Raw genomic sequence first — 9,958 nt, forward strand, 5'->3', positions numbered from 1 at the left:
CGAGGTAGGGTTTCTCTGTGGAACAGTCCTGGCTGTCCTAGACTCACTTTGTGGACCAGGCTGGCCTCGAACCCAACAGAGATCTTCCTACCTCTGCCTCCCCGAGTACTGCCACCGCACCGGGCTAAGAAGCACTTGTGAATTTCTTGTCTGCCCAGACAAATCATACACGTTTTGTCCAGTTTGTAGTCTAATTCGGAGACAGGATTTCTAAGACTTAGAAAAAAGTGGGGGATTTAGAGATTAAACAGATCTGAGAAACTGTGCCCATAATGTTGGGTACAAATTATACATCCCCACAAATGTTCCCTAAGTAGTGATCGGACAAAAGGACAGACATCATTTTATGAAGCTATGATCTCCAGGACCTGGACCAAGTCCAGCAGCCAGCCTGAGCCCTCCTGGTTCTCTTGGGCTGTAACCTCAGAGTCCTTAGGGACCACATCTGAAGACACTGTGCAAATCACTATTCAGTCTGCGACTTCCCACTGCCCAGCCACCACACAGATGCTATTTTTGGAAGTCTGAATTTCTCAGCAGAGACAATGACAGTAGCAAGCTTAAGAGGTTATCCAAATGTCTGAGGTGGTACCCCGAGTTAAGCACGCTCTATTCTCACTCTTTTTGCTGAAATGAAAATGCTTCTATTTCTGTGTTTTGGATGGTGGGAGAAGAGATGGAAGCAGTGTTTGGTCCTATCACCAAAGACTCTAAAAACTGAACGTAGAAACAGAGTACTCACCCATCACCCACCACACCGTGTGAGTTAACCTTCCTTGCTTGCTTTCTTCCTTTCTTCCTTCTTTCTACCAGGTCTTATGCAGCCCAGGCTGACCTTGAACTTATGACCTGCAGGAGTATAACGGTTCCAAATGCTGGTTTCCTATGATGAGTATCCTGTCAACACATTCAGCCTAGAGGTAGCTTATACCGAAGCTGTGATTTAATGACAAAGAACAAGTTAAGGAATTCATCAGCTTTCCCTAGACCACAACTTCAGAGCTGGGAGAAGTGTGCCTGAGTTCTTTGTGGCTGTTTCCTAAGCCTTTTCATCAATAAAATGGATTAAAAGCTCCCACGGGTGTCATTTCTGAGACAATATGGGTGAACTGGAAAAAGGACTGATCGATATTTCTTAGTCTGTAGCTTCTGTTTTCCTGGACAACGAATACCAGGAAATTGGCTTATGTCCTGGGTCACTTCTTCTCCTTCCTTTTCACTGCGCCTCCCCTCCCCCCATCTGTGTCTGCATCCCATCCACCTGGCCCCTCTACCCTCCAGCCCAACCCCTCCATCAGCTTCTCAGGCCTTTAGTTTTGTTGTCCATTCAAAATCTCCCTTTTGCCCTTACACAGTGCCTCCTCTGATTTCACATGTCCCCTGGCTTTCTTGTATCTCGTCTCCACGGTTGGGAACCAACCTTTCTCCTGTACCACATACTAGCTTCGTGGTAGAGACTCTATCCCTGGAGGCAACGCCTGTGGTTTCCCAGCGATGCCTGTGGCTGCGAGATAATGCGCTGAATTTCTGTGGCACGTCCCGTGGCATCCCAGGCCTCATAGGTCTCCAGTAGTTTTTTTCTCAGTGAGCGTTCTCTGCCCATCAGCCTGACTCCTTGGCCTTTCTTACTTGATTTAAAACTGACTTAGCAAGCAGAAGGCAATGATTTTATTATCCTTTCCAGACCTCAATAATGGAAAAATGCCAAGATTTAAGGGACAGGTGGGGAGGAGCAGTTTGCAATCCGATCTGAGTCCTGGTCGGGGGATGGGAGACTCCCGAATGTTACTCCTAAACCCCTTCCCACGCTCCGAGCACGCCGCGATCCGGCTGGACCCGGAGCTTATGGCAACTGATAGCAACCATACCATAGGAAGTTGACATGAAAGAGTAAACCTGTATTAAAACCTGGGTCTATTATGCTGATGACTTCTATAAATCCGTGACAGCAGTGCAGGTGTGTGTGCCATGCAACATTGCAAGGCTTCCTCACTGAGCTCACTTCAGAGGCACATGGTGACAAGCCTGCCATAGCCCAAGCCTTTCTCAGTGTCTTTTCACTGCTGCCTCCCTGAGCTCTTTGTGGGGCTACAGGCAGGCCAGGCAGCTTCAGGCTCTTATTGGTAGTATATACTGTGCCTGAAAAGCAAGTTCCCGACCCGACTGTGGTCTGGGCAGCTCTGCTTATTTGCCACATCATGGCGACCCTGCCCACACAGGCCTCTCCAGGTAAGGCAAGGCCTTTCTTTCTCCACAGCCCTTGGAAGGCTTCAATTCTCTGGGGACACAGAGCCTTCCTTTGGATGTTGTCTGTAGCAGTCTGTTGGGTGAGTGAATGCATTTTAAAGGTGGCTTTTAGACATTTCTAGTCTTATTTGCTCTGTTTAGAAGTCAGCTACACGGCAGCAGTTTTCCCAGAAGAGCCCTCTAACGATTTGGTCAAGCAAATGTGAGTAAATGTCACACCGTGAGCAACAGCAGGAGACTCAACTGCTGAGGGGACGAGGTTTCCCTCCCCCCCCCGTATTTCTAGTCTCCATCCCGAGTCTGTAGTGTACAGAATAATGTGCCAGGCACCCCAAGTCTGAGCCGCCTGGGGTACGGCTCGAGCTACATTCTGTGAGTACAAAAGCAGTCTGGACTTTTTTTTTTCTCTCAAGGCAACATGTAAACGACACTGTATGTGCTGTTGGTGTTCTGCGTGTTGTGTGTGTTCCATGTGCGCTCTTAGACGAATAGATCCATCTGGACCTTGTGTTAGGTCTTAACGGTCTTCTCTTGTTCTTTCGTGTGCTTTCTTTGTGAGATAGGGTCTCATTATGTAGCTCAGGCTGGCCACAAACTAATTGTGTAGGTCAGGCTGGCACGCAAATGCTTGACCTACCTGCCTGAGCTTCCAATAGCTTCTTTAATTCTCTCACAATTTCAATTCCATCATGTGTACATATGGGAAGTTAATAAAAACGTGTGTGTGTGTGTGTATGTGTACGTGTGTGTATGTATGTGTAAAGCTAATTAAGCATGGCCACAAAAGAAGAAAAGAATACTGCTTTTTCTAGAAAATGTGAGTCTTAAAAATTTGAGATGTTCTTAGCTTTGACCTATATAGCAAATACTTAATAACCTTTCGTCGTAAGTGTAACCATTAATTAATAACAAGATCCAGTTCTTAAAATCAGATGGCATTTATGCCCAAACTAAAGCAAGTATGGAGAGCACACTCTCCTGGCCCTACATTCTCCGTAGGAAGCAGAGATTGTATATATTAGCTGGAGTTCATCCAAGCTGCTTTTGGGACAAACAAGATAATGTGCTGGGAACAGAAGCCAACAGCTGTTACTCCTCTGTGACATTCTGGAAAGCGGACAGATGTGTTCAGACTGACCTTCCTCATTCAGTGAGTGTGGGAACTTGTGGGAAAGGGTTGGGGACTGGGAGCCATAGCAAGGCAGGGAGGAGGAACAGATTCCCACGGGAGTCAGTAACATGAGTGAGCACGGAGAGCAACGTTGAAGTTAACAGCTTTATATCCTGGGGGTGCTGCTTAAAGCTACACGTCAAGACAACGAAGGCCCGTAAAACTTGTAGCAGAGGCAGAGGAAGCCCAGGCGTGACAGGTTTTCCCAAGACTCGGACAGGATTTCCGTTCCCGTAGAGGTCAGAGGTGGCCTGCTCACCCTCCTACTGATTGCAGGGTCAGGAATAAAAGAGGGTCAAGTCAGGTTCTGTACAAGACACAGTGTGAAATACATTCCTTACCTTGTACTTTCACCCCTAGCCGTATTTAATCACCATTCTGGTCTCCAGGAAATATCCAAATATCCTAGTTTTTTTTTTTTTTTTCTTTTTTCTTTTTTCTTTTAAACGGCAAGTCAGCCAGACACAGGATGCTTGCTGCCTCTGTGTCATGCCAGGCAGTAGGTAGGTGACTGGCTTTAGAGAGACCTCAGTGAAACCGTCAGATTTTCAGAAATACAAAATTTTGAGACTAGTTGGCTACTTTACTGATAACCATCCTCTTAGCAAACAATGTCAGGTATGTAAGTTTACCCTGTTGTAACGGCCTAGTCGGATCCCAAGGGCAGAATGCCTGATCAGGATGCCACACCTCCACTGCTATCTCCAGACTGACAAGTGCAAGAACCTTTTGCCAGAGTCTTCTCGGTTGTCTGGGCTCAGGCTATATCTGTCTTGCTGACAATATATGAGTCTTTGTCTGGTCAGGATAACTTCCTTTCAAATGATGTCAAGGCTGTACAGGCTTTGCTGCCTCTGTTGGTAGGGTCTACATTGGTAGCAGGTCAGCATGGAAATGCTGAGAACCACAGAGCAGTGGTTCTCAACCTGTGGGTCGTACCCCCTCCCCCCCCAGGGATTGTATATTACATATCCTTGCATATCAGATGTTTGCATTAGGATTCATAAGTATCAAAATTACAGTTATAAAGTAGCAACAGAATAATTTCATGGTTGGAGGGCCAGCGCAATGTGAGGAATTTTATTAAAGGGTCGCAGTGTTAGGAAGGTTGACAACAATGGCTTTTAGAGTCATGTTAGCCGGAAAGAAGCAAACTGGGACAGCTGCTTAGAGTTGCACTGTGGGCTTAGGACTTAACCAGTCTGAGCTTTTGTTTCCTTAACCATAAAAGGGAGATACTGATGGTCCTGACCTCCCCGGGTTGTAGTGAGGGCTGAGATGAAGCTCACACAGTGTGTTGACCTCCCTGTGTCGTAGTGAGGGCTAAGTGAGATGAAGCTCACACAGTATGTAGCACCACGCAGCTGGAAGCCTCTGATAAATTTTAGTTATGGTTTTGTAACTCAAAGCCTACCTAGTAAGTGGTCAAAGTGCTCTAGGTAGTTGCTCTGAGAGAAAAAAAATTCCAGTATTGTTTCATGTAATTCTTGGTAAATCCTCCGAAGTTGTTCTTGCAAAAGTTTTTGTTTTGTTTTTAATACTTGTTTACTCAGTGGGATTAGATGATCAGTGTACGTGGTCTTTTCTTAGTTTTCATTTCTTCTGGGTTTAGCATAATTTTCTTTGTAAGATGTTGGTTTTGATAAAAAGCACAGCGTTCTTACCTTCATCATTGTCTATCGTTTTAAAGAAATTTGTTAAAAAATTATAGTGGCTGGCACAATACTATGAAGCTCAAAGATAAAATCTCTTGTGTTTATTTTCCTATGGCTATCCTGGGAGCATTCGAACCTCCATTAAGATGCAGCTGTGGGGAGAATAAGAAATGAGGATGAGGTGGCGGCTTGAGCTCGCACATGCGCAGTAGTGAGCTAGGGTCGCATCATCACCCTCCTCTCGCCTGACGGCCACCTCTTTCAAGTGGAGTACGCACAGGAGGCAGTCAAGAAGGGCTACACTGAGGTTAGTGTCTGAGGAAGGGATATTGTTGTTCTTGGTGTGGGAAAAAAAAAATCAGTGGCCGAGCTACAAGATGAAAGAACAGTGCAGAAGATCTGTGCTTTGGACGATAATGTCTGCATGGCCTTTGCAGGCCTCGCTGCTGATGCAAGAATAGTCATCAACAGAAACCAAGTAGAGTGTCAGAGACACTGGCTGACTGTGGAGGACCCAGTCACTGTGGAGTACACTACTCACTACATTGCTAGTCTGAAGCAGTGTTATACCCAGAGCAATGGGCGCATCTCTGCCCTTCTTGTGGATTTGACTTTGATGGTACCCTTAGACTCCATCAGGCATGTACCTTGAATGGACAGCCAATGCTGTAGGCTGGGTGCCAAGCCAGTGAATGAATTGCCGGAGAAGAGCTACACTGATGATGCCCTCGAGATAGATGATCTGACCATCAAACTAGTGATCAAGGCGCTCCTGGAAGTGGTCCAGTCAGGTGGCAAAAAATATTGAACTTGCTGTCACGAGGTGGTATCGGCCCCTCAAGGTTCTAAATCCTGAAGAAATTGAGAAGTATGCTGCTGAATCCAAAAAGGCAAAAGAAGAAAATGTAAAGAAGAAACAGAAGAAAGCGTATTGATGAAGTGAGCATCACTTGGCACATCTTTCAGCCTCGATCATGAGCAAGCCTTGGTGTTGTGGGCCTTCTGTCTTCTTGTCCGAGAGCCCAATAAACTACATTTTTTTTTGACTCTTGGAAAAAAAAGAAAGAAATGAAAATGATTAGCAAGTGCCCAACTGGAATCTAGATCAAGCATACTTTACATTGCTGGGCTTGGTCCGTGTGCCAGTAGCTAGTTACAAGTCTTCCTGTTGGTAACTTATAGCTTCTATAAACTATAACCCTTGGGAGCCTTCAATGCTGCCTTGTAACTTATACCTCTATATGTTCAGACTGCAAGAGTGTCCAACAAAGAGAAACGCAATGCTAGTTTCCAAAGCAGAGTTCTGGGGGAACCCACCCTGTGTGGTAAGGTGGATTCATCTAAATGGACCACAAGCACATTCAATGATCTGTTCTGATTGATCCGGCAAACATTTATTCAGCCTCGACCAACAGTGTGAAATGGAGATTAAATACGTTTCTATCTTAAGGGTGGAGAAGACTGACATACTGTGTGAAATAGGAGCAATAGACTGAGGGAGATATTTTCGTCTCTGTTTTAAAGAAGAGCGGGTAGTCCCTAATTCTGGGGCTTCAAATCCTGTACTTTTAGCTAAGAGAACTCTCAAGCTCAGTGTCTTTCCACTTCTGTATCCATATTGGCAGACCAAGTCTTGAGTACGTGTCCTGTGGAGGAAATGTCACATTTTCCTAAAACCATAAAAGATGCAACAGAGGGCCTGGGTGGTGGTGTTGACTGGGCCGATGTAACTCTGGCTTTGACTGTAAGACAAACTATTTATGAAAGAAACAGGTCTTTGAGACTCTTACCATGTTAAAGCACACCATGGGGCAGAGGAGCAGACAGGCAGAAATCCTATGCAGAGGTCCTTTCTAGAGATAAGGCATGTTTTGGCACTGCTTCTTGGTGTCTTGTGTTTAAGAATCCAGCCAGGGTAAAGACTTTGCTGAGCAATGTACCAGGCAAGGATGTCCACAACTGCAGCCATGTTGACTGGAAGGTCTGGAGAGTTGTGGTGGCTGTTTTATTATGCCTTTTGTTCCTTTGTTCAATGTCTTAGTGAGCATCCACTAAGTGTTAGGCATAAGGATGCAGCTGTGAGTGACAGATGTGAATTCTATCCTCATCCTTACATGGTGCTGGAGCGGCATTAGATAAATAGCAATATGCCCAAATCTGTCAGAACTTGCGTTTGTGGCATCATATGGTGCTGTAAATAGTGTGACAGAGATTATGACATGGAGATGAGGTGTGCACACGTGTGTTGGTTGGAGAAGACATGACTGATGGGGTCCTAATTACTCTGAGCTTGGAAGAATGGGTGCAATTTACTCAGATTGGAGAGAAATATACTAGCCAGTTAGCAGTAAGTGTAGAAAGCTCTGAAACTCATTTCCCCTCACCTTGGTGGCCACATCCAGGCTTACTTCCTATTATGTTTCAAAGAGCATATAGAATCTATTCTATTCTATTCTATTCTATTGTAGTATATATGCTTTCTGCAGCAAAGGCTGTGCTTGGAACTTGCATACATTAATTGATTAAGGTGGCTTATTTCATCACTGTGTATACGGTCTTAATTTTCAAGAATGTGTAGACTTATGGTATCTGGAATTACTTTAGTAAAATACTCATGCATTTGAATGAAGTCTTCAAGTGTTTTTGGGATCATTCTCCCTTACCCAAATGACTGGAGTTACTATATGTTAGTATGTCAGCTGAGTGATGCTATAAATTATTACTTTTTTTTTGTCCTGCAGACATCTTCGATATCAGAGAAAACTAGCACTTAGCGAGTCAGTACAATGTAGTGCTTTGGTTATATGATAGCAGGTAAAGTTAGAAATGTGTAGATTCTAGTCTCGGCCCCACTGTTTCTTGATTTTTTTCTTAATCCTCACTGGGATCAGCTTTCTCTTCTGCAAATGGGGATGTAGTAGCATCTTCCTCAGGGGTTGAATATCAAATGATACAGGAATATGAAGTAATTGGTACACAGGTGCTGGTGTTGTCCTCATGCACGGCTGGTATAGACACATACATTGGCACATATTAATTTCAGACCTGTAATGGGGTGTGTTGATGGGTTTAAGATTCCTGATTTCATTTCTACTTCTTAGGATTACATGAATGCCATTGAACCTTAAGAGCAAATGTAAATTACAAATAAAATAGTCTGATTTTTTTTTTTAAAGAGGAGATTTTGTGAGTTTAGGGTGATAGGGCCACAGAATGTTTTTTTTTTCAGTAGTATACGTGGTTTTGAAAGGGAAAGGAACAAATGCCAGCTTGTGTTTCTTTTTATTCTAGTGAAGAAAAACCTTATTCTACCAGTTAAAATATCAAGTGCAGTGGTGGCTGAAGAGACAGCTGAGCACTCAAGAGCTTGTTTTTTGTTGTTGTTGTTTTGTTTTTTATCTTTACATTCTTTTATTGGAGCAAGATTCCTCATGTATACAATGATGTCTTTACTAAACAGAGTCCTGTGCAGAAATCCCACACTATGCATCTAGACAGATTTTGGCTACACTTTGCCTATTGATGGAGTAGTTCCATTTATAAAGTTTTCTAGATCAAAAAACCTTTGAATTTGGCAAGGCTGTCCATGAGTCTTCTCTGAAAAATGGCATTTAATTTTAGCTCTACTTTACAGCATTAAAAACATCATGTATCAGGTAGCTTCCCAAACACTGTTCACTGCACAAAGGTGCTGAGCAGAGGGAGTATTTCCTCCACCTAGATTCAGAGTCACATCTGAAAGCTTCTGCCACGTACCTGGGACAGAATACTCTCGATCACCTCACAGACTGCTTACTCTGAAAGCTCACCTTCTTGGCCAGTTCATATCGACAATTATGAAGACATGCCAGCAGCTTTTCTTCATACAGATGACATTAGAGCAATAGGTTAGTGACACAGTGGGAGCAAGTGCTGTTGTAATGTTCAGGTAACTAAAGGCCCATTTAAAAAAAAAAGTCAAATTGAGATAAAAATCAAGAATACAAACCCCTGGCAGCAAAGTGCACCCACATCACTCAGTTATGGAGACATTAAGACACGATTCAAATCCAATTAACTCAGTCTGCATAGCCCTAACGTCATCCTGAAAGTGCATATCCAAACAAAACAAAACAAAACAAAACAAAAGACAAACAAAAAGGAAACAAAACCAAAAACAAAACAAAGCAAAAAAAAACAAGTTAGGGAGACAAAGTCTGACATGATGCCATTATACAGGTCAAACTTTGAAAGTCATACTGAACATTTGTTCTGACAGAGAAGCAGCGGGTCGTTTGTGTACACGCTGGTTTTAATGTAACATGGCAACGTGTACACTTCACATTTAAGATGAGTATCTTTTTCCTTCTGATGAAAACCAAAAATAAATAAATTGATTAATTAAAAATAAAGTTACAACAGAGAATGTCAACTCCCAATAAAACTCTACAGACACTGCTGATTCTCCCATTGAATGGCAGGGCTCAAGTCATCGTTAGGAGAGAATTTTATTTTAAAAGTGCCACCGTAAACTGCAAGGATGTCTGGTAAACATTACAATTAAACATGCCAAAGGAGAAGCCATGTTGTCAAAATGCCCATTTAGGCCCCCCCCCCCATACCTCAAACTCACCCTTTTCTTTTTTCTTTTCTCTTTTTAATTAAAGAAGAGAAAGTAGACAGATACATGTTGGTAAATGCTAACTGTCTGTATTCACATAAAGACACCATGTAATCTCTGAGCCCAATATACAGAAAAAAGAAAATGCTAGAGTTCTATGCATTACTACACAGGGGCCCAGCACACTCCAGAATCCATGTGAACCAAAGGGAAATGGAGGGCTTCTCTTTTTTCCCCCGCGGAGCATGCTGCTGGCATTGAATCCACAATTTTTGAGACAAGAAA

At 43.5% G+C, this 9,958-nt stretch overlaps 1 pseudogene; it reads left to right on the forward strand.

Annotated features, from left to right (window-relative positions):
- Positions 1–2,198: 2,198 nt before the first annotated feature.
- LOC127196687 (proteasome subunit alpha type-7-like) lies at positions 2,199–6,008 on the forward strand (annotated as a pseudogene).
- Positions 6,009–9,958: the final 3,950 nt, after the last annotated feature.

The sequence above is a fragment of the Acomys russatus genome, chromosome 12, assembly GCF_903995435.1.
Source record: "Acomys russatus chromosome 12, mAcoRus1.1, whole genome shotgun sequence".
Taxonomy (NCBI): domain Eukaryota; kingdom Metazoa; phylum Chordata; class Mammalia; order Rodentia; family Muridae; genus Acomys; species Acomys russatus.